Genomic DNA, 25,855 nt, shown 5'->3' on the forward strand with positions numbered 1-25,855 from the left:
CATGTGCCCTGACCAGGAATCAAACCATGACCTCCTGGGTCATAGGTGGATGCTCAACCACTGAGCAACGCTAGTTGGGCAAGATGAGGTGTTTGTAGCCTTTCTGTCTCCTACCCCAACGCTAAAATTCTTCTATATTGAAAGAGCTATTGTTGAATGCAATTTATTTCTTGGTGCATCATTGCTCTGATAAAGCATTGAAAATGCCCACTTCAAATGGCCATTTCTTGCTTTGCCAGGTATACCCCATAGTCTAAAGATGGGAACGTTCAGTCAGATACAGTATATTAACTTTCCCAGATTTAGTGAGGGACAGTCTCTATATTGCCCATAACAAGTTGAGAAGAAATTTTGCTTCAGTTTGTGCAACTCCCATGGGGTGTTCTTTTAAACAGAACTTATCATACTTCTGTGAGGAAGCAGAGATGTGATAAGATAAAAGAAATGAAGCTTCAAGTTATCTTTCTAATCCCCGTACCTGGGATTACTTTCAGGTACTTGCTCTTATCTCAGGGGAAATTCCTCTTTCCTTGGACTACAAGGTCTGCTAAAGTGTTTTAGAAAACATGGTCTACTGTTTGGGAAGATAACAAAAACTACCCGTCTTGGAGAGTCCTTTACATAGAATAATAGATCAAACATATTTATTGATTTTTTGGCCTGTTTCTAGACCCCTGCTGCTCTCCAAAGACAAAGTGTCAAGGGAGAACAAGGACATTTTCTCCTCGATGCTCAGGAGGCTGTCTGAGGTGCGCTTCTCATCACAGTTTTCAGACTCAAACCCAAGCGTTTATTTCCTGGGTTTACAAATGAAGGCCAATACAAAGGCCAGCGAGGAATCAGTTATCCCAATTATGCACATCTTTAAGCTCATCTTGTCTCAAAGTGTTATACAGGAAGAAATGAACACACAGGTTATCTGCACATTATATACTTCGGGCAAAAATGAAATTTACCATTCAAGAAATTATACCCAAATGATTACAATTATATGTTAGTTTACTACTCTTAGAAGGAGGAAGGGGTGTCTAGCTGGTGTTGCTCAGTGGTTGAGCATCTACCTATGAACCAGGAGGTCACAGTTCAATTCCCTGTCAGGGCACATGCCCAGGTTTCGGGTTCTATCCCCAGTGTGGGGTGTGCAGGAGGCAACCCCTCAATGCTTGTCTCTCATCATTGATGTTTCTATCTCTCTCCCCCTCTCTATTCCTCTCTGAAATCAGTATATATATATATATATATATATATATATATATATGAAAATTTGAAACAAATATCACAATAATCTAAGTAGAAACGAAGGAAACCAGTGATAGTTGAAAAAACAAAAACAATATCTCCTCAACAACATGCATTCAGAGACAGTTATTAAGAGTTCTAAGGACAGGGAATGGGTATGTGTGTCTCAACTCTGCAAAGAATAAAAGGAACTTCAAACAGCTGGAGCCTACTTCTGTTCTAATTAATAGGAATACACACGTGGAAAGCTGGCATAGGTTTTCACTTCTGGGAAAAGACATTTACATTAATTTTAAGATATTTTACATTTAATATCACATGTATATGTAGAAGCCAGGATTCTTGCAACCTATTTTATTTACATCTATGTGGTGCCAACTTGCTTCACAGTTCCTAGATTTTAACTGAGAGCTTTGGGAGAATTGAGTAAGAAGCAAATGTCTAAATAAAGATGTCCCCTAATCTTCACAGGTTTTCATAGGAAAAGAAAAGAAAGTAAAAAACAACAACGTTTTTTTTTTTGTTTTTTTTTTTTGTTTTTTTTTTTTCTGTTGAGGGGTGGTTATTACTTGTGAGTTGTATCCCTTTATTATTTATGATCCTAGTCATCAGAAATATCGTTACTAGTCACTTAAGACATACTTTATTTTGAGTGAAGCCGACATTCGACTTGCTGCATTCCAAGCAAACAGAATTGATTCTGTCAAATATAATCCCAAGAAATAGATGTGTTTGTTAGTGCTCCGTTTAGGCTCCATTTGACTGTATTATCCGGTGCTGGGTTTACATTAATTGGTATTTCATCTCACCCCCGGCCGTGGGAGTTTTAACAATTTTACCACAATTTATATGTGATATTGAATCAAGAATGTTAAGAATGCTTCCAAACTCTAAATGTTATCCTTTACAGAATATTCAGAAAAGCCTATTATTCAAATTATATATATTGCAAAATATGCATAGGAAGTTGCTTTTTCTTTTCAAATTAAGATTAACCAAATTACTTTATAGAAATTTTTTTTAAATATATTTTATTGATTTTTTACAGAGAGGAAGGGAGAGAGATAGAGAGTTAGAAATATCGATGAGAGAGAAACATCGATTAGCTGCCTCTTGCACATCTCCTACTGGAGATGTGCCCGCAACCCAGGTACATGCCCTTGACCGGAATCGAACCTGGGACCTTTCAGTCCGCAGGCCGATGCTCTATCCACTGAGCCAAACCGGTTTTGGCTAACCAAATTATTTTAAATATGACTTACATAAAAGTTAAAAAAAAACAAATAAAAATCATCAACATATGCATCATCAAATATGTGTTACTTTTCATTTTGTAAACTATTAGGTAGTTCTTCCTGATAACTATATTACCCTTTCACCTCTGCCCCCATTAGAATGTAAACTCCAGGAGGCGGGGTTTTGCCATGTTCAGGACTGTGTCCTCCAGGACTGAAAACAGTTAAATAGTGTCTGACACTAGCTAGATATTCAATCACCTTCATAGAATGCTGAATGAATGAGGGTCACATATTATCTCTTTTTATCTTATATTCAGAAAAAAAGAAATAGAATTACTCTTATTTATACCTGATTAAACTGAGGTTCAGAGAGGTTAAATTATTTGCTCAAGATCTAACTCTAGAGCCGATTTCTGAAGCCAAGTTCAAAAGTGCAGTGTCTTTGCTCCATAAAGCACTGTCTTCTATGATGTTAAACAACATGTCCCACTGGACTTTGATCAAAATTATTTGATTTTGTGTGATAATGAAACATTAAGAGGAATGGTGGTTGCCAGCTAAAAATCTTTAAATATTAATTTTATGATTTATAGTATCTTCATTTTAAAAAATTGTCATTAGGCATCCTTTTGTGAGAAAAAATGATGCAAACAATTTTTATTTAAATGTTGTAATACAATATGTAGACCTGCACCAAACTTTTTGTCGTACTTACAAATGTTGCAGAAAACAAAGAATTTTGAATGTGCATAAAATCAATATGCTTATTATCATTTCCTTGATAAAATACAATCAAGTGGTAAGAAACAGAGATCTGAGGATTTTTGTGATTATTGCTGGTATCATGCTGGACAAGTCAGTTCATTAATTTCATGACCATCACCCCAAAGTAAAAATGCTTGGCTGGTTCCCCTTGGACTTTAGAGAACAAATACGTCAGACTGAGCACGGGCTAATGAATGCCAATACGCTGTGAGCTCTTTTGATTCCTACAGAAACGGATGCCCAGGCGCATCTATATATAATCATTTCACTGTTACCAGACTCCCAATGGGTAGCGATCACTTTAGCTGAATGGATCTTAAGACCACTGCTCTGTATATTAAGATGGCTCTAGGAAATCAATATTTTGAATCATGGTTAATTTATTTTGCATGTAGGGGCAGGAGCTTAGTTTCTCAAAACTATCTTTCTATATTTACTTATATTCCCCCACCCAAATCTGTGGAAACATTCCAATTTATAGTGCTCATCATGAATGGAAAAAAAAATTATATATATATATATATATATACACACACATATATATATATATATATATATATATATATATATACACACACATATATATATATATATATTATACAGTTGGTAGTGAGTCTGCTGTTTTACTAAAATGAAGCAGAGAGGCAAAACTCTGTGGTGTGTGTCCAATTGAAAGTCTTTATGTCTGCCTCCTCATTGTTCTAATAAAAGACAGATACATGTTCATGTCACTGTCCAATGGCTCACTAAGACTTTCATACAGCCACTAAAGAACGCTTGATTCCATTAGTGTACATTACGCAGCTGTCTTCTCACAGGCTATTTTATTATTACCCGTTAATTCTGGTAGGGTTCCTCTGTCTTTGTTGAGGGTTTAGTTTCACCCCCTTTTTGTGAGGGTTTAGTTTTCAGTGAAGGCATCCAGTCACTCGGGCACATAACTTTCATAGCTTCTCTTTCTTTCCCTCTCCCCTTCTCTTTCTGTCTCCCTCATTATCGGATGTAGATGCACCTACTGTCTCTCCCTGGGACATTTTAATTTGTGAAGTAGTGTCGGTATTTTCAGTGTCTGACACTGTCATTGGTTAACACTCACAATCTGTGCTGTGCTATATGTATAAACATGTTTCTACGTTTCTGCATTTAGAAACCTATTACAAAATATTTGTTGACTTTCATTTTATATAATTTTATTTAACATTCTAACAAATAAATAAATAAAACTTCTTTTTAAAATAAAACTTCTTTTTTATTTATGGCACTTGCAAGTTGAACCCAATGTTGCCAAAAAAAATTGAATTGGGTTTATTGCATTCCTTATGTAATTTCTGCTCACATTGTCCGGGAGGAGATGCCCTCTTTCTCCCTCCCGCCTGCCCTCCTGTGTTTGATCATGTTTGAATCCCAGTGAATCTTTCTGTTGTTGCTGGTGTGTTATTATAACTTGATGCATGACAAAAGTCATTTTCACCGAAAGGTCATAGTTTAGCGCTCAGTGCCCTTGGCAGTGATCCAAGTTCAGATTATTCAGCTTGACTGAAATAGCGAGCAGTAAATTTTTTTCTAAATATTTTATGGGTGAGGTCAGATGTAGGAGTTTGCGTTTCAATAATCTTGGATGCTAATTATTTATATTTTCAACACCCTACCAACTATTTTCCCATGTCAAAAATAACATACCTTCCAAAAGTTGTTGGTTTACCCGGATTACTTTATTAACTGCAAAACCATTTCCTTCTATTTAACCATAATAATGATTAGAGAAGGGAATTATGTGGTAGGGGTGGAAGAGAGGTAGGTGGTCAATCCAGAAAGACAAGGGTTGACTCCATATTCTTAATTTGCCAAAGAAACAGAAAGAACAGAAGAATAAGAAGAAAGCATCCTGAGGTTGAACTCGCTCTAGAGCCCAAAAGGAGCTCCCTCCTGACAGAGCAGATGCAGTATTTCCCCTTTTACCCCCCCCCCCATTTTCTCCGGAAGCACAGACACGTGTGCTTAGCTGCAGGGAGACTGTGTTCCCCTAGCTGGCAGCCTAGCAGTCCTCGGCTCCAATCCACTTCTACACCCACGTTAGAGGGAGAGTTGGTGCGTTTCTGGGCTGTGTGAATGGGTAGTTTCAGGGCTCCTTTCAAGACAGTTTACAAGCTCCTCAACTCTGCCTAAACCCAGAGGGTTTTCTCCTGCAAGTTCCCAGAGGCGTGGCCTCTGGGCCATGGGATAGGGAGTCAGGCACCACATCCTGTGTGTGTGTGTGCATGTGTAGATTGCCCATTCGTGTATGCATGCATGTGTGCATGTGTGTATATATGTCTGTCTGTACAAATGTATGTGTGCATGTGCGTACATGTTGCATGCATTAATTTATGTGTGTGCGTGCATGGGTGTTTGCATGTGTGTATGCATGTGAGCATATATGTGTGTATTCATTCTTGCACACATGTGAGCATGTGTGTGCTTATGTGCATACATTCACTTCTGTGTGCATGCATGTATTTGACCTTAAACCCATTAAATTGGCACTCTAGAACTAAAATTCAGATGTAAACTACTGTAGGAATTAATTATCACTAAGTTCTCTGTGTTTTCCTTCATTTGATCATTAGATATATGACATATTTCAGAATGATATTTAGTATCGTATGTTTTTCTGTTTTATAACTTTTCTATTTGTTTTGGAATGCTAAAAATGAAATGAATTTACATAGCAATTCTGATCCAGTTTTTAAAAATGACAGCTATTTCCTTTTTTCCCTCTCTTTTAAGCCTGAAATCAGATAACAGTAATTAGTACATGTTCTAGATGGGGTTGAGTCTGAACTGAATGATCCTAAAACCCATGAATATTCAACTAATAGTTTAATTTACTGATCAACATCGCCACGCTATAAGTGCAAAGTAAATATAACAATCTTGGGGGACAACATCAGCTTAGGTTTGATAGAAAGTAAACCTGTGCCTGGACAACCACTTCCGCTCATTTTTTTTTTGGTCTGAAACCACTCAGAATCACCTTGTTCTTTCTAAGCGAAGGACGGATTTTCTGTCTGGTTTCCCTCACTCCCCTGCAAGGCTGCCCGAGGCGTCCTGTACCCAGCCTGTGTCAGAACGTGTAGCGCAGCTTCTAAGCAGGGAGTCTTGTAGCTCCTGGGAGCTCAGCTAAGAGCTGCAGGTGCGCAGAGGAAAGGGGAGCTGCACCTGTTGTAAGTGCTGTGCGTCCCACCCCTTCTCCAAGGCGCCTGTGCCCCTGGCAAGAGCACAGTGAAACCCCGTTAGGGCCAGCTTGGAGCAAGAGCAGCCTGTTCCCTGTGTGCGAGGAGGGATGCTGTAGGTACCCAAGAATCTGCGGAAACATTGCACCTCTTAGGAGGAAATACGCCCTCATTAAAAACGGCCATCATTGGAAACTGTTGCAAGGCAGTCAGATTTCTCCCCTAAATCAAGTGATCATATTGTATTGAGTTTGAATTCCGAGTTTTAGCTTGCCTACCTTTTAATGAGTTATGTGCAGGAGAGTAAAGATATCACACATTTAGATTCAATTCTTTATTTTTTTTAACTAGCGTAGTTATGTTGGAAAAAAAATTTAAGCCCTAAGTTTTCAGAATCCTCGGCAATTCCAGATGCTGTGGAAAATGCGTTCTATTTAATGAGCTCCGCGTCCCATTGACGGTTGAACTATACATCAATTGCAGGCCCCTTCCTTTCAACATTCAAACTGTTTAGCTCCCACTAATAGGTGCATTAAAAAGATTCTTGCTACAAATATGAATGCAGACATCATAGCTGTATGCATTTCTGCCGATGCTCACACTTTTTAAAAAGCTCCTAAGAGGCATCTTCACCAAGACCAACTGTAACCCTTTCAGTGCAGCGCTGGCTAGTGGAGGAAGACATGATGGGCAACTTTCCATACACGCCTAGGCTCCAGCATCAGGGTGGTACTGAGCAGGAAAAGGACAAGGGGGTTGCAATAACCACTGTGGCAGGAGAGGCATGGGCTCTTGAAGAATCGTTTAGCTTCCTGTGTGTCTTTGAATGCTTCTGTTCAGAAAGTGGGAACAACACTTAACAGTGTGAATGTTATCAGAATGCTAGACCGGTGCTCTGAAAGCAGGGATGGATCTTGTTAAAGTGAAGTAAATGAGGTTTGAAATATTGCAAAGATCATCTAAAGTCATAGAAAAACAGTTAATAATCTTAAAAGATGATTTTAGAAGGTCCGTTTTCCATTCCCTTATTTTAAATGTTGAGTATTTTATCTCTTTATTAAGAAAAAATATGCATTTGAAGTTCAAAATAAAATTCACCTGAATGTTGTCTGTTAAAAATTAAAAAAAAGGAAAGTATTCTGTTAGAAAGATACTTGAAAAGTCCTCACTATTTATATTCCTCATACATAGTCAGAGAATTCTACAATGGCCTTGCTTTTATGTTATTTTAAACATGTTTATGAAAATGCATCTGTCTAAACCCACTATGCATTTGAATAGTGGGTTTAATAAAGAGCAATCCTTACAAAGTCAATATGAATTGTGTGTTACCTTCTTGGTTTTACATCTTGAGAAAAATATTTAGGTGAATGCAAATGCAAGTGCTCATCGCTAATCACAGTAAAAGCATAGATTATTCTTGGTTTGCTTTAAATATTAGTAAGTTTGGAAGCAGTGTCTGAACATTCTCCCCTTTTCAAACAGGTTAGGGGCATGCTTCACCTGTACTTGTCTGTGCACTGTGTTGGTTATCTTTTGCGGGCAGCACATAGAAAAGAAATATTTGGCCTTTGTAGTCTCTGAGTAAAAGTAAATGTCTCTTTATCTAACTTATTATATCAGTTCTACACCTATATTGAAAAACAATCCATAACAACATAACAAAGATTAATATTGATTTTTTTTAATGATAATTAGGAGAAATATATTTGTGTCACTTTTAAACAAAAAAAATGTTTCTTCCTGTGTTTTTAAATGGATTCATGCATAGTCATTCTCTCTTTCTTTCTCTCTCTCTTTCTCTCTCACCCCTCTTTCCCCCACACATAGATACACACAGTTTTTCTTTATTGAAGATTTTATGGGTTTAAATATATATTTTACACCAATACAAGTGAAAATATAATTTTAAAGTTTCTTAGTTGCATCAAACTATTTCTGTTTCATTTCCATAAAATCATATAAAATATCCATAATAGGAATAAAATATATAAATTAACCAAAAATCTATGTGATGTGCTTAACTAAACCATCATTTTTTTTCCTTCTGTATATTAGCACATTGCTGTGAGATACTGTATTTTGGACTTTGGACTTTGAAAATAGATGGACATACATCATTTTTTATAGAAATCGTATTTTGGATTTTGAAAAAATATTACAGTATGAATAAATAGCATGAGATAATTCTAAATGTTCATAAATCTACCAGTAACATTCATAATAGCAAGTGAGATTATTCCATAAATGGTGGAGATTTAGTTCTCTTAGACTTTAAAATTAGTTTAGTCATTAACATTAAATTCCCTTGCAATTATATATGTGTGTGTGTGTGTGTGTGTGTGTGTGTATGATACATAGATATATGTATACATATATACATATGTGCTATTCATGTTGTCATTTTAATGAAAAAATTGACAGTTGTTATACAAGTAATTCATAAAACATATAAACTAATGATTTCCTTTTGTTCTGCCTGAATTGGCTGTGCAATTTTGCTATATAAACATATACTTGAGTGTAATTCGATGCCCTTTTAAATGGTTTCTGCAGTGAAAGGAGAAGTCTTGAATTATGTCAGGTATGTTTCTAATATTGGCTTCCCTGCAAGGTTGAGTCAACGGAAAATAAAGTGAAAACATCTGCAGAAGGCGACCCCAGTATGAAATATGGCCGCCACTTTTCATCGCAATCTCAATGGCAGGCCTGCAGCAGGCCAGGCCCTGGCTGAAGATTAAAAGCTAATCCACGGAAAACTGTGGCGAAGGGATGTGTAGTCTACATTTGAACATTTGTTAAATAAATAATGAAATATAAGAAAGAAACCAACCCCCTCTAGAAAGCCCTGGATTTGTATGTCTATCCTGGTGTCTAGACCCGCAGGCTGCTCCTCTCACAGTGGAGCTATTTGAAACCCCCCAGCCCTGGGTGAGGGGCTGCTCATCACACAATCTCCTTCTCATTTGCGTAGCCAATGCCAGCCCATGCCCCTCATTGTTTGTTTGTTTCATTTTTTAAAAAAAATTAGAGAGAGAGAGAGAGAGAGAGAGAGAGAGAGAGAGAGAGAGAGAGAGATGCCTGATCCTGTTGCTCTAGGGCCGCTGGTCCTTGTTTGTAAAGAGCTTGGAGATTCCTTAGGCAGAAAAGTTGGTTTTATCTCACCGAATCTCATGTTTCATGAAGTACCACTCATTTGGGCTTTTCGGCTTTCTTTTTCCACAACAAAACTGCTATACAACCCATTTCCATTCACACTGTAATCTGATGATTTCCCTTTTACAAATTGCATGATGAACGTGCTTCAGAGTGTGACTGAGGTGTTTTGAAATCACAGACGGGGCCTTGGTGAGTCAGAACGACGTATCTCGTATCTCGAGGACCTGGGTTCTCAGTGCCCCGGGAGCGTGTCCTGTGTCCTCCGAGCGCCCGTGTACTGCTCTCCTCCCAGCAGGCAGGGCTGCTTCAGACAGACAAAATGCTGCTGGCCTGGAGAGTCCAGCTCAGGGGGATGGCGGGCCTGCCCAGGGCACCGCCACGGGTTTCAGTCAAGCCTGGGCTGTGATTATGGGCCACAAGACATGACCTCTTCCAGCTGGTGGTGAAGCGGTGACCTTACTGAGCTATGAAACTTCATTCTTTCACTCATTTCTCTTAAGGATGTTAAAGCTTATGCCATCAGACAAACCCACGGGAGAGTAAAGGCACAGCAAGTGCATGAGATCATGTTATTTCCTACCTTAAAGTCACACTGGCCAAGGGGGTTTGTTTAATGTTCCTAGTTCCCCTCGATTCATTGGTTCTGCCTGGCACACACATTTGAATGGAATCCGAAGGACTTGGTAACATCATAGATCCTACCATCTGCACCAGAACTTAGAGTTAATCTAATGAGAAAGAATGAGGCTCTCATCCAACATCATGCAGATAGGAGGTTCTAAGACCAACATCTGGTACTTGCTATCAATTACTACCAAAACTTTCTATTCTCATGGAACATCACCTTTCCATTGAGAAGGTTTCTTGAAGTTGGCTTTTTTGTAATGGTGCGTTAAAGCATCTGGACCTCCTGTCAGTTAAGAAAATCAGATCAGCTATGTACAGCTAAAGAAGCCATTTGAGGTGGACTTTAATTGCCTGACTAGGCAGCTGCAAAACCCATTCATCTGTGGCACAGATAAGCCCTTGTGAGTGGGGTCTGCATGTAATACATCCCGTCCTCCAACCAGGACTCCTGGTGCTGCGTAGGGGGCTTGGACCTGGCTTCCCTCAGGTTAAGGTGACAGCGACAAGGGTGTCTACTGAATGGGCAGGTTCCTTTGGACATAGAGTTGCTTGAGCCCCGCAAATTAGAAAGGAGATGGGGTTTCACCCTTTACCCCACTGTTGGTTTAGAGATACAAATCCAGGGGCCAGGAGAGAGTAGGCCTTCTTAAATTCTTGCTGCACAGATAAAGTACTGAATTCATAAGTACCTTTATTTCTGGAAAAAGATTTCTGAGTAATTCAGATCAAGAATAAGTTTAATGAATTTACTGGACTTTTAGAGCCAGAAGTACATTAATATTTCTTTCTTTTAATCTTTATTGTTGAGACTATTACAGATGTTCCACTCTTTTATCCCCTTTGCTCCCCAGCAACCAGTTCCTGCCCCGCCCCAGGCCTTCACCACCCTATTGTCTGTGTTCATGGGCATTGCATATATGCATATACATTCTTTGGTTAATCTCTTCCTTCCCCCCTCCCCCCTTCCCTCTGAGAGTCATCAGTCTGTTGCATGTTTCTATGCTCTTTTGAATTTTTATTAAAGTTATTGGGCTGACATTGGTTAATAAAATTCTATAGGTTTCAGGTGTATAGTTCTATAACACAGCATCTGTACATTGTATTGGAGGTTCACTGCTCCAAATCAAGTCTCCATCTATCACCATTTATTCCCCATGAATGCTCTTCTACCTGCCCCACCCTTCTTCCCCCTGGGTATCACCATCCTGTTGTCTGTATCTATGAGGTCTTCTTCTTTTCTTTTTAATTCCCTTCATCTTTTATTATATATATATATATATATATATATATATATATATATATATATTTTATTGATTTGAGAGAGATAGAAACATCAATTAGAAACATCAATGATGAGAGAACCATCAATCAGCTGCCTCCCGCATGCCCCACACTGGGGGTTGAGGAGCTCACAACCCAAGCATGTGCCCTGACCGGGAATCGAACCGTGACCTCCTGGTTCATAGGTTGATGCTCAACCACTGAGCCACGCCGGCTGGGCCCCTTCATTTTTTTTATCCGGCCTCTCAAGCTCCCTCCCCTCTGACAGCTGTCAGTCTGTTCTCGGCATCTATGAGTCTCTTTCTATTTTGTTTGTTAGTTTATTTTGTTCATTAGATTCCACATATAAGTGAAATCATATGGTACTTGTCTTTCTCTGACTGGCTTATTTCACTTGGCATAAGGCTCTCCAGGTCCATCCATGCTGTTGCCAAGGATAAGGTTTCCTGAGATTTTTGTCTTTATATCATTTCCGAATTATGTGAATAACCATAAAAATTAAGGGAAATGCAATACAATTTCCTAATAGAACTCTCCCACTTAATAGACCTTGTTAACCTCCAGGGATAAGATAAAAAAAAAATCCACAATACAGAGTGAGAAATTCTGAATCAAATTTTCATCTTCTCAAGTACAGAGAAGTAGTCTGAGATCATTTGGATAGCACAGAGCCAGAGATGAATTACTGCTATATGATAACTGTGATTTACCATACATAATAAACTAATCAAAACAATTCTGCTTTTATTGCTCATCTATTTCAAGCATTTAAGGAAAGTCGAATATGGCACAATGGCTCAACTGGTGGAAGATGGCAAACTTGCCTTGCATTTCTGAGCTCTGCTCTTGGCACTTGCATGGGTGGTGGCTGAGATACTAAACACCTCACATATCCTATGTCTTAGCACCTGAATATAAACTTGTCATAAATGTAAAGTACAAAGCAATAAGGTTTGGTATAGAAGTAATAACATCCTCTACTATGAAGCCAGCATATTGTCCATAAACACCTTTGACTCACTCACATTCTACCCACTATTTCAAAACACACTAAATGGAAACCTGGCTGAGCATCGGTGTTAAATTTTCCCCGTGCTAAATTTCAGACTCCCTTTCACTGAGGGTTGGCTGCTGGGAATTCGAGCAGAATAGGAGCGGTTTTATTGTCTTCTGCTGGAGATTGAGGCCACAGGATTCCAGGACGTGACCTGCTGAGCTCTCATCACACTCAAGGTGCCCTAGTGCTCCCTTGTGGCAAAAGGCACTTTCTGAAACATGTGGCTTTGTTTTCCCTTTATTTTTAATAAAATCGGAGCTAAATCGAAAGGTATTTTAAGGTAGAGTTGCTTGGTAGTGAAATGCTTTTGTAGTCTCAATAGAACAAAGTTTCCTCATAGGAAAATTGTATATATTGCATTTGGTAACTAAAATATGTTTCTATCTCTGGATGAATGGCACAGTTGGTTGGAGCATCATCCTATACACCAAAAGGTTGAGAGGTTGAGGGTTCAATTCCTGGTCAGGGCACCTAAGAGAGGCAACTAATTGATGATGTTTTGCTGGCACATCTCTCTCTCTCTCTCTCTCTCTCTCTCTCTCTCTCTCTCTCTCTCTCTTTCTCATTCTCTTATTCTCTCTCATTCTCTCTCTCTCCCTTCCTCTCTCTCTAAAATCAATAGGCATGCCCTAGTGTGAAGGTTAAAAAAATATTACTTTTCTATGAGAATTCTATGATAACAGTTGAATATTCACTAGAAGTAAGAAATGTCAGAGCTCGCCATTGGTGTGAGTGTTTTCCACTTCCCTGTCTTGCCAACTATTAGCTTTCTGAGGTGTAACTATTTTTCCTTCACTTGTATTCAGTTGTGTTGTTTTAATTCTCCCCAAAATTCTTTTAGTTATTTTCTAAAACTTCACATTTTGACCTGTAAAGCATCAATCTTACAAGCTTTAATTTGGGGAACAAATGAACAAGAGCTGAAAACTGACTTTCTGAACCACAATCACTCTCTTAACATGTATTTTTAAAGAGGAAAATTACGATGACAGGTTGATTGCAATTTAAAGCATCTTCTTTGGTGGATTACATGTATTTTAGGGTTCGTAATTTCCATAATCATTTTTCTGTCTGTAAAAATGCTTCGAATTTAATTTAAAATAACATCTGTATTAATTTTTACCATTTAGAAGGAAAGTTGATTGTTTCTAGGGCTTGTAATTCCCTGAAGTGCTGCATATCAAACTGTGCTCTCGACAGAATTTAAATCATAAAATAAAATGTGCGTATTTCCCCTGCAGGAATCCTATTTGAATCAAACCGAACTTTAGTTCTTGTCAGAATGCACCATTAATAATTTATTAACATTTATTGTAGTTTATACCTCACACCTTAAGACACCTTAAGCTGTTTTAAACATGTATAAATTATAATTTGAATATTATTTTATACAGCTGGTGCCTGATTCATCTGTTACAAATTTGAATAATCTCCTTATTGTACTGGGCATTATGAAATATGAGTTGCAGACACAGTACGAGAAACTGAAGACAAACTTATGTGCATAATTATGCCATTCTATGATTTCATGTCTGCTCATTTGCTTTAATTAGAATATGTCAGTCTTTGAAATCTTTTTGGGCTGTTAGAATGAGTATTTAGGGGCACATTTCTGAGTGATTTCAGTTGCAAATTCAAAGACTGTATAAAATTTGATAATTTCATTGCAATCAGTAATGACAATATCTTTTGCAACAAAAGGATCTTCGGGTCAAAGTGAATTTTAAAAGGCTATAAAAATTGGGAAATGGAAATGTATATTAATGTATATTAAATGCATGACATTTTGTTATCTTTTAAAATGGCAAATGGTTAGCTATAGAATGGTTGCAAATAACCCTGCCTTCCTCTTTTGATGTGACACTCTAAATTATCAAAACACTTTTCAAATGATAACATGCAGATTAAGAAATGAGTGTGCAATCTACTGCTACATACCAGAGCATGCTGCTCTACCCAGTATATCACAAGCCTGAATGATTTGTCATAGGGAATATGGTTTAGTGTAAATACATATGCATATGTGTATCTATTGCCTCTGACTATATATATCATATATACACATATAAATAAATGTATATTTCTCATACTATTTTCTGCATACACACACGTATGCTTAGACACACACAAAATATTCTGAATTCCTTTTGAATGCTTACTGCATGTTACTTACATAATTGGGACCATCTGCTCTTTTATTACCAACTTCTTAGAATTGTCGCTTTCTGTGATACAATTGCAAATCATTGAGCAGCCTGTTAGAATAGTCCTCTCATACTTATAAAGTTCCTCAGAAATCTTGTCTGCATAAAATATAAGATCCTTAAGAAATAATAGATCCATGAATTTTAATTTCAAAAGTCCTTTGGTGAAGGTTGTCAACTTTTTATTTATAAGTAATACTTTTTCCAAAAGTGAAAGAAAAACTTAAGGAAAGCTTAAAAAAATAACTTATCGTGTCCCAAGCAGTACATACTAAAGGAATAATAACATCATGGTAGCATAATTAAAACATTCAGTAATGAAATTATCTCCATTGTTCTTAAGGCAAGGCCCAGCTACTCAGCTGACAAGACGTTAGAATTAAATATCAAATTAGAAACAAAATAAATTCCTTTGTTGTTTCCTCCCAAACAATTAGCCATTGTTATCAATTTAATTGGTTATAACAATAGCTGAATTCTGGATTTGTTTCTCTTTTAAAATATGTAAATTTGAAAGATGCTCACAGAGTAATTTTTAAAACAGTTCAAGAAACAATAGAAAATTTAACTTTGGTTTAACTTGCATTTTTTTCTTACTTATTCTGCATTTAAATACTCTTGTGGACATATTTACATGCAATGAAAGTGTCCCATATTCATATTTATGCATTTTCACATAGTTAATAGAAATGTAGTTGTACTTACATTATTTCATGTGTTTTCTGGCCCTTGTATTGATAACATTACTTGAAAATTTAAGTGTTAAAAAAATTATTCTTCTTCCCTCCCAATGTCTTCTAATCCAAAATGTACTTTTAGTCGTTCTGGCTTTCTTGTTGCTGTTATCTCTTCCTTCTGTAAAGATATCTAAAAGAGAGTAATCGGAAACCATAGTCATTTCTATTTAAAATATTTACTAATTATCAGTCTAGAGGGTAAAATTTCCCTAGCTGGTTTGCCTCAGTGGATTGAGCATTGGCCCATGGACAGAGGGTCCTGGGTTCGATACCAGTTAAGGGTGCCTGCCTCAGTTGCAGGCTCTATCCCAGGTCCAGGTTGAGATGCTCACCGGAAGCAACCGATCCATGTGTCTCTCTCACATCAATGTTTCTCTCCCTCGCTCTCCCTCCCTCTCTTCCACTCTCTCTAAAAATTAATGGAACTATATCCTCGGGTCAGAATTAACAAATACATACATACATACATACATACATACATAATAAAATTAAATAACCAGATTCATGTTCTCTGAGAGAAGTTCTTAGTGTCTGAGGGGGTGAAATGGAGTGGGGGACCTATTTGCTGTGCTCAGTTTCTTACCCACAGGCCCATCATCTTGCAAAAGCCAGACAACCAGATCCAGGTAGGGCCACTACCAAATGAAAATATCTCAACAATGTTTCATCTCATCTACTAAACTACCCAAATATCACTAGTGCAATTTTAGCAGAGCAAAAATAAATGTTTTCTTAAAAATCTAACATTTATCCGTGATCAAGAATGATAGGCTTGAAATGCTGACCTACCTTTCTCCCAGAAACAGGGACTAGCCATGTTGCTCTCCAACCCAGCCCTTCTACAGTTCCCTCCTTTGTCATTGTTCCTGGGCTACCTTTGACTGCAATACTAATAATACCACCGTCTTTTCCCAAGGTGATATTTCATCTATACATTGGTGGTGATTTTTTTAACTTCTATTTACTAGGTCATAGAATTCTCTAATTAAAAAATTTCTTGGCTATAATTATGAGCAATAATTAGGACATATTAATGAACCATCAATAATAATAATGCTAGCTTAAAGAACAGTTCTCATCCAACACAAACAAAAACATTGAAATGTGAAGTTATTGTTTCTATATTTTTTTCTCCAAATACTTAGAAACCCATGACATAAGTATAATGGCATTAAAACAACTTATAAAATTAATATCACATATGAGTATATTGGAGAATAAGAAAGTAGAATATTAGAAACTGCATTTATGTGAAACCTGCCTTTAGTTAAGTGTTTCATGCTACGATTAACCATGAAAACTGAATTGCTTCCTCCTATCTTAGCATTTCCCTAATCAGTACTTCTTGCATACATGTCCTGGCCTTTTGGAAGAAAATGAGATATGGTTATTAAGAACATATTTTTTAAAATATTAATGAATTTGGGGGATATACATACTACATAAGGAGTGTATTACAATTTTATTTCAACTTTGAAACTTTATTTTTTTAAATTATTTTTATTGATTTCAGAGAGGAAGGGAGGGGAGAGAGAGAGAGAGAGAGAGAGAGAGAGAGAGAGAGAGAGAGAGTTATTGGTCAGCTGCCTCCCACCTGACATCTACTGGGGATTGAGTCTGCAACTTGGGCATGTGCCCTGACCCAGAATTGAACCTTGACCTCCTGGGCTATAGGTCAATACTAAACCACTGAGGCACACAAGCCAGGCTCAACTTTGAAACTTTAAAAGCAATGCAGGGATTTTTTTGTCATCATCCTTTCCCTTCCTTTGAGTGCACACAGTGGACACAGTTTGATAGCAACTGGATGTTGTCACAGTTTCAGCTACAGATCATCCATTAAACTTCACCATAAAGGCTTCCAAAAGTCACATTTAAATTTGTGGAAACATACTTAGCATTCCTCTGAAATTTTATTTGATGAGCTGTTGTTAAAAACTTCCACTGGACTTGTTTTTATTACTTTGTAGTCATTTTGGGAAGACAATACTTAGGGATGAAATCCAAAGTCTGTTTTATGAATTTGCAAGTGTCATAAGAAACTTTACTTAATTAAACAAAAACATTTCAGAATTTATTCAGTTTCCAGAGATCCACTTTATATTTTTTTGCTTTTGATCTCAAAAAACGATGTTAAAAAAGTGACAAAAAGACTGATATGATACAAATTATTAGAAATTAATTTTGTTGAGATGGGGCAATGAATCATTTTCAAAATATATTTCCCTCCCTAACACAACTACATTACATTTATTATAGGAAAAGATTGCAGCATATTTGTAATAGTAAAAAACATATTTCTTACGCTGTGCCTATATTTGCATAAATATAGGAACATTGGCATGACTAGTCTTTGAATGCGGAGGTGGAGGAATTAATTCATACATTTGGGAAGAAATTTGGCTATTGTCAAGTTGCAAAAATGGAATCTCTTCAACAACTGCTTCACCTTCTTGAAGAATAACATTTTTCTATTAATCCTTATTTTTAGACAAAAATTTTAGACCTAATTTTTAGACAAAATATATTTTTTCTTTTGGTGTGAGTTGAAATAATTTGGGAAAATACAATTTCATTGATAAGTATAATAATAGAATTCTAGTACTATTTACAGTATATTTGTGCTGAGTTCATATATGTATGCCTACATCTCTATGTATATTTAAAATGCATGCATGGTATCTTTGTTCTATGCTGCTGCATTAAAAAAAAAAAAAGACTCCAAAATTTAGTAGCTGTGGGTCAGGAATCTATGGAAAGGTAGCTTAGGCTGACAAGTGTAGTACTCAGTTGCCGGTTGCTTGCTGTGTGCGTGTTACTTAATGTACGTTTGCATTTCTTCCTTAGTAACATAGAGATGACCGTAGTTCTTCATAGAATTGTTGTGAGGATGCAACATCCTCCTACATTTAAACATTTTGAAAAGTGCTCATTATTGATTAAGCTCTCAGTGAAGGAATCTATTTTCATTATTTGTGAAAATTGTAGACATAGCTGTATTAATGGTATTCGCAGCAGTACTTTGGAAAACAATTTGAAATAATATGAACTGCTGGTGTCAGGTAATAAAAGGACCATTTGATTTTAAAAAGTAATCAGACAAACCCTCCTATATCCTCACATTTTATTAATGAGTTTCTAGAGATAATTTTGACCTCTTCTCCAAGAAAATAAAATCACATGGTACAAAGGAAAATACCACACGAGTTATTGCTTTTATGACAATTAACTGTCAACCAAAACAAAAGCCAACTTGGGTGACCAAATGCAGCTCTGAGGCTGCATATGGAGGAGGGAAACCTTAGCCATGTGGGGCCTGCAGGAGGCAGCTAATCAATGGTTCTCTCTCATCATTGATGTTTCCATCTCTCTCTCCCTCTCCCTTATGCTCTGAATCAATAAAAATATAATTAAAGTAACAAGTCCTCAGCCTGGAGAGAAGTCTAAGACACTTGCCTGAGCAGAGTGCTATCTTAAAGAGAAAATGGGACAAAGGAAGGTTTATTTTTAGCTTTGACGACACTTAATGAGAAATTGGTGATATTTCACATCAACTCTAAGAGCATTTAATTGATTAATTTTACTCTTCCATGTGAGCAGCTGGTGGCAACCTTCTGAGCAACACGTCAAAACATTGCCCTGGTCTCTGTTTATTAAACACCGGGACCAGAACATTTCAGACAACAAAAGGATATATTCACGTAAGAAGTTGTATTTTTAAACCAGTGGTTTAAATATTTTATTATTAAAATGTGATTTATCATGAAATTGCTAATTTATAGCATAACTCTTTGGGGCAATTTATTTCATTTGAATTCTTACAACCAATGTGAACACGCTCTGGTTGTCTCAATGGGCTGTTTACTAGAGTGAGTAGTGCCGCAATAGCCTACACTTAAAGGAACTCCTTCTGAGCCAAGGCTTTGCTAGGGTGTAATCTAAAGTTGTAAGCCTGCTAACACCATTTTCGCTAGTGTATTCTTTGAATGATCTAACATCTGCACTGTACACTCACTCATCAATTTATTCCCTCTCCACATTTAATCTAGGCCACATTCAGATTTATTTTTAAAGTAAACCGAACATTTCACCTGCATTTTTTTTCTTCTCAAATCTAATTAAATACACAAAGAATATTAACTTTGGTTGATGAAGTGACTCTGTGCATCTTTCCCTAATAAACTTGCCACCATGGAACCCATGTGCTGAGAATTGAAATGAACACTGTCATTAATGCAGAGGTCTAAAGCAAGGAATGCATCCTCGTTTGCTGAGAGATAATTGACAGAGAGCCCGGAAAAAGTAGTTAACAGACAAATGGGTGCAGTATTTATCTGAAGAAATATGCAATTCCATTCACCATTCCTTCATTGACTACCCTCAGCAATTTCTATAGCTTTATGGGTGCTGAATTGCTTGTCTCTGTGAGTGTATCTTATAGATTTTACTAGAGGCCCAGTGCACAAATTTGTGCACCAGTGGGGTCCCTTGGCCTGGCCTGCGGGATCAGGCCGAAACTGGCTCTCTGACATCCCCCAAGGGGTCCCAGATTGGGAGAGGGTGCAGGCCAGGCCGAAAGACCCCACAGGTGTAAGATAGGGGTTGGGGAGGGACCATGGGAGGGCTCCAGGGCATATCCGGCCAGTCTTGCTCAATCCTGATTGGCCGGACCCCAGCAGCAAGCTAACCTACCAGTTGGAGTGTCTGCCCCCTGGTTGTCAGTGCATGTCATAGTGAGCAGTTGAGAAGCCTTAGCACATCACTGGCATATTACACTTAAATTGGTTGACCGGAAACTTAGCATTTTAGGCTTTTATTATATATGATAGCACATGGTCATTACTGAGACATATGGAGTCATACATTGGATCATTTCAGTTAGGAATAACTTTAGAACTGATTATTAAGAGAGATCTTAATTCTCATCAGTCTCCTTGAGAGTCTGGTGGGTGTGTCTCTCATGGGAGAGAGGGCCTGCGCTGTTTCCCACCTTGTCCAGTAATCCAACTTTCACAGGCCGCTGTGACCACGTGCACCTGCAGCAACCTCCACAGTTAAGGTGTGATTCTTTCTCCTTTAAGCTCTTTAACAGCCTCCCACTCCCCAAATCCAACTTTCTATCTGACTAAAGATCAAGACTGCTATGAAAATTTGGATAAATTAGCCTTTTATTGTGTTTATAATTTTATTATTTTTAAGGGAATCTTCCAAGGTTAACCTAGGTTGACTAAGGAAAGGTACTACTCCTATTAAGTACTATGTTGCTCCCATAGACCTTCGTATTCTCGGTGATGTTGTAACTGACACATCCGGGTAGTAATTATTGCAGTCTGGTAGCCACACCTCTGCAATGGGCCGAGGACACGCTCCCACCCTTCCAAGGCCATGGTCAAACTCATAGAACAGCACAGCAGCACTATCACCATGTCTCAAAAGCTGCACCATAAATATGAGTTCAGAGATGTTTCCCTACCTGTTTTGATATATTCTTTGGTTGCAATATGTCATCTTAAAATATCTAGAAAAATTGTATGCCAGAATGTGAAATATATTTAACTAGAAGCTTGGTGCATGAATTCGTGCATGGGTGGGATCCAGCTGGCCCTCCCTGATTGGGGCTGATTGGGCCAGGCCAGCTGGGGGAGGGGCTGCAGGCAGTTACTGGCTGGCCCCGCCCCCTGGTTGAACTCCCAGTCGAGGGGACAATTTGCATATTAGCCTTTTATTATATAGGATGTGGTGATTTCCCCCCTAAGATATGAAGAATCTCATATATTTGAAAAATAGATTATTTATATTTCATATTGATTCGATTGTATCACATATATTTAAATTGATTTAATTATTGTTAATATTTCACTATGCCATTGAAAAACATCGCCTCATTTACCTAAAGGCTTATGATAATGTCTGCAAACATCATACTTTACAGCATAGCGTCTGAGACATGATGTTAGTGTTACCTTTCTGTTCAGTAGAGGACCTACATAAGCACATGTGAACGAAGTTCTAATATGGTGATGACCAAACTGTATTTAAACTATATTCTTTTCTTTCATATATGGGAGCTTATTATTTTTTTTCAAATATACCTGAAGATATTCTAGCAATTTTCCATGTTACTAAGAAAAATCACAATATATTAGTGTTTATTTCATTCAAAAACTTATATACTTCTAGGGACATGATGCCAAATACATAAATAAGCTGATAATAAACTAAAAGGAGTACTGTTTTATCAAAGCCCACTGATCCCACCCTCTTCCAACCTTCAAGAGGTTTGCTAAGCAGGTGAAGGAGTTTCACCATCATGCTGCAGAAAATGAGTGTGAGGCCTGGGGCCTGCAAAGGTCAAGGTGTCACAGGAAGTGCTCCTCCCACAGCCAAGACTCAGACCCAGGGCTCTTCTGGGGCCAACATTAGCACCTATGAAGTGGCATAATGTTTGATAGTTTCTGGATGTTCATGAAATATAGGCCTATGTTCATACAATGGACTCTTACCTATTCATAGGCAGGGAACTGAGGAAAGTACTCAAAACTAGAACGACTAGAATATGCTGATCTTTCTCCAGACCAGATTTCCCTTAAGTAAAATTTAAATTATATCAAGTGTAGAACACTTCTGTCTGTCTATCTATCTATCTATCTATCTATCTATCTATCTATCTATCTATCTATTTTCATCTATCTATCTACCTACCTACCTACCTACCTACCTATCTATCTATCATATATCTAAGCCTGCATTTTTATTTCAATATATAAGTTGTAACTATTCTTAATTCTGAACTAGCACACATGACTTAGAGACCTTTAGCTGTAAGTCACACGGGCAGGCTCTGAACATTTGAATGAAGCTCTTACACAAAAAGGGAGGGTCTTTATGCATACCACTTAACACACAGTGCACAGATTTGTAAGAGTTATATTTATTTATATTATGAGCTACATCCTTTCAGTATGGCATGACAAATGGAAAATAGCTATATAGTGTTGTCTATCACTAAGCAAAAATTGGGTAAAATAATATAGATTTGCTTACTCTAAAAAAAGTGCTAATTATAAAATGTATATTTGTATGGTTTTCCAATGACTCACTCAATCTTTGACCCCAACTCTATTTTTCTATTTTAACATAAGATTTTTAATTTTCTTTTGAATTTCTTACTCATATGGATTTTATGCTTAAGTTATTATGTTAGGATAATTAGGTGAACATATAATACTACATTAATTTTTCCTTGCTCACTGTGGGGTCAGGTCACAAGTCAGATATGTGTCTTCCATTTTATTGACTCAGTGGACCTACATAAAACCAGTTCGCAGTGTTCATTTTTATGATCAGAACCAGGAAGGACAAAATGGGAGGCTAGTTATGAAAGAACATCAACCCCCAAAATTAAAAAAAAAAAGAAAGAAAGTGAAAAAGAGAAAGCAGAAGGAAATAAAAGTAAATAAGAGCATATGGTGGAGAATGATGGTGTCTTGTTAAAGTCTTCAATGTCCCTAATAAGATCTTATTCTCTTGTACCCCTGTTTGAATGCACTACCCATGTTACTTCCTCTTTCCCTAAAAGAAGCTTTGTGGCTTAAGCTTTGTCACAGCCCACAATCTTAAATTATATGTCCATAGACCTTCAAGGGAGGGAGGGAGGAGGAAGGAAGGAAGGAAGGAAGGGAGGAAGGAAGGAAGGAAGGAAGGAAGGAAGGAAGGAAGGGAGGGAGGGAGGAAGGAAGGAAGGAAGGAAGGAAGGAAGGAAGGAAGGAAGGAAGGAAGGAAGGAAGGAAGAAAGGAAAGGGAGGAGGGAGAGCCTTTTGGAAGCAATACACATTGTACCAGTAGCATCTCAGCAAGTTTGCTATTTATAATGACAAAATGAAGAATAATTTTAAATATTTGAGCCAAACAGTGAAAAATGATTGATTGAAGCAAGTTGGCTCAATTGAAATAATGGCCATTACCAGTGACTGTGAAGCAATGAATCTTTGCCTAAAGCAGTGAGTGCAATAAGGCTTTCATAACTTTTGTATGCAGAGTAAAGACTAAATTCGTTGCAGCATCCACAGAGATTTAAATTAATTTCAGAAAGAAAATTATTACATTAATTTGTTTTCATGGAATATAACTTAGAATTAGTTATTCAGTAAGGGTATTCCCAGTAGCCTTTAATAAAATGATCGAGATGGGCTTATGGGGAGAGAATCTTAATTGTTCAGCATTCCATTTCTGTTTGACTCATTTTGGAATTTAGTTATTAGTGGGAAGTATCTTCTGTAAATGGGTGTTTGTAAACTAGAGTCCCTGACTCCCAGCCCTGCTTTGGTGTTATTATTACCTTTAAGGAAACACACACATGAAGAGATCTGTGTAGCCTACATGGCTCTGTGAGCACTCCCATTGTTCTCCGAGGGTGGCATAACAAGAAGAACTGATTTTGAATGTCATCCAGTCTATTGTAATTTATAACCCCAGAATCACGAACTGGGAGACCCTAAGATCAGGAAGTGTGTATTAAGTCTATAGATTACCTGACTTCTGGTCAATAAGATATGGCTTTTGTAAATGATCACATTGTGCTTGAAAGAGTTAATGCCCAAGAGAGGGTCTATATGAACCTGTTCAAAGGGGCTTGGCCAGTGTTGCTCAGTGGTTGAGCATCCACCTAAAAACTAGGAGGTCACCCTTCCATTCCCAGTCAGGGCACATGCCCGGGTTGCCAGAAGGCAGCTGATCAATGATTCTTTCTCATCATTGATGTTTCTCTCTCTCTCTCTCCCCTTTTTCCCCCCCTCTGTGAAATCAATACATATTTAAGCAGCTACTCCTGGGTAAAAAACTGAAAATATATCTCCTGTCTATAATTAGACAATCCTTATAATACCAGTCTCCTTTGAACAGCTTTTTACAACCATTGTTCCCTAATAAAGTTAGGTTATTTTAGCATAATTCTTTAAAAGCAAACACCATTCAATTATTTTAAAGTATTAGAATTTCCTTAGGACATGGTTACATATTGTTCTGAATCAAATACAAATCTGACTAATATATTTTTTAGTAAAATTAGCCTAACATTAGTGACTAGACTGTATTTTATATGTTTTTAAAAATACTGTAAGTGCTGTTTACGTATATGCTAATTTCATTGAAAGGGGGATCTTAAAAAACTGTAGTTAAAAAATATTTAATTAACCAGTTAAATAGGCCAGCTTAATAACAAGATTTTAGTGGGGTTTACAGAAACTCAAGCTATTTGAATCTTACTAAACCAGAATAATTAGGTATGTCAGGTGCATGGTATCTAATCGTGCTGAAATTTCTTAACCTGAAATTCATAATAGTTTTGGTCCTATGAAAAATAAATGTGAAATCGCTTACATTCCTTCAAGTGGAACTGTCTTTCAACAGCAGTTATACACATTTATAATAAGTATTAAAAGATTACTCTGAGGCTACAAAGATCTAAGCGCTCTTCGACTTACAAAAATGAAATACGTCAGTGAAGTTTGTAATGAAAACATTCTAATTTTAATCTTTCGTCAATTTATTTCATAGATGGCACTATGCCATGAATAGGACTCCTGTTCTTGTTTATTTGTGTCAGTTCAGCTCCATGATTACCCATTTGTTGTTCACAAAATGTATTAGAGACCAGGGGTAGCATTAGGCAGTATTAATAATGCATGCGGCATTAGAGTACCTATTAATATTTTTGAGACTAACTCAGCTATTTCTAAATGATTTTTAGATACAGGCAATGTTCCAACCGACATAAAACTGGAATCCGCCCAATAAAAGCGAGGCAGCAAGTCTTCTTAGCTAATTAAAGGAGCATATGCTAGGCAGCAGGTTCAGTGCAGAAGTCTCAGGATCACACCAATATTTTAAATATAAATTATAAGGGGTGGTCAGAGGTCTACATTACATTTCCACACAAAATTCTCAGTCTATAAATTGCTGTAGTGAGAACATTGTCTCTTTAAAGTTTGAGATGATGATTCACTTTGTTATATCAAGAAAAATTAGCACTACTTCTAAATTTCTGTGTAATTGGACATTTTGTCTATATTCTGCTCCACATGTGCTTGAATTAAGTCTCTCCTTTGTTAGCTACTCATCAGGCGTTGCCTTGTTTCTGCCTATGACTTGATCACTATAAATTAGGGAAAGAACTTTAGCCAAATAGTGTCTCGGGTTAAGAACAGCAAGAGATGATCAGGGTGGTTTTTCAATGGCTTTATTTAGAGGAATTAAAGTGCAAAGAGGATAATTTCACCTTTTAGGTACTTTGTAACAAAATACAGACCTCATGCCTATCAATTGTATGCATACATTT

The sequence above is a fragment of the Myotis nattereri genome (genome assembly GCF_964212035.1).
Source record: "Myotis nattereri genome assembly, chromosome: 2".
Classification (NCBI taxonomy): domain Eukaryota; kingdom Metazoa; phylum Chordata; class Mammalia; order Chiroptera; family Vespertilionidae; genus Myotis; species Myotis nattereri.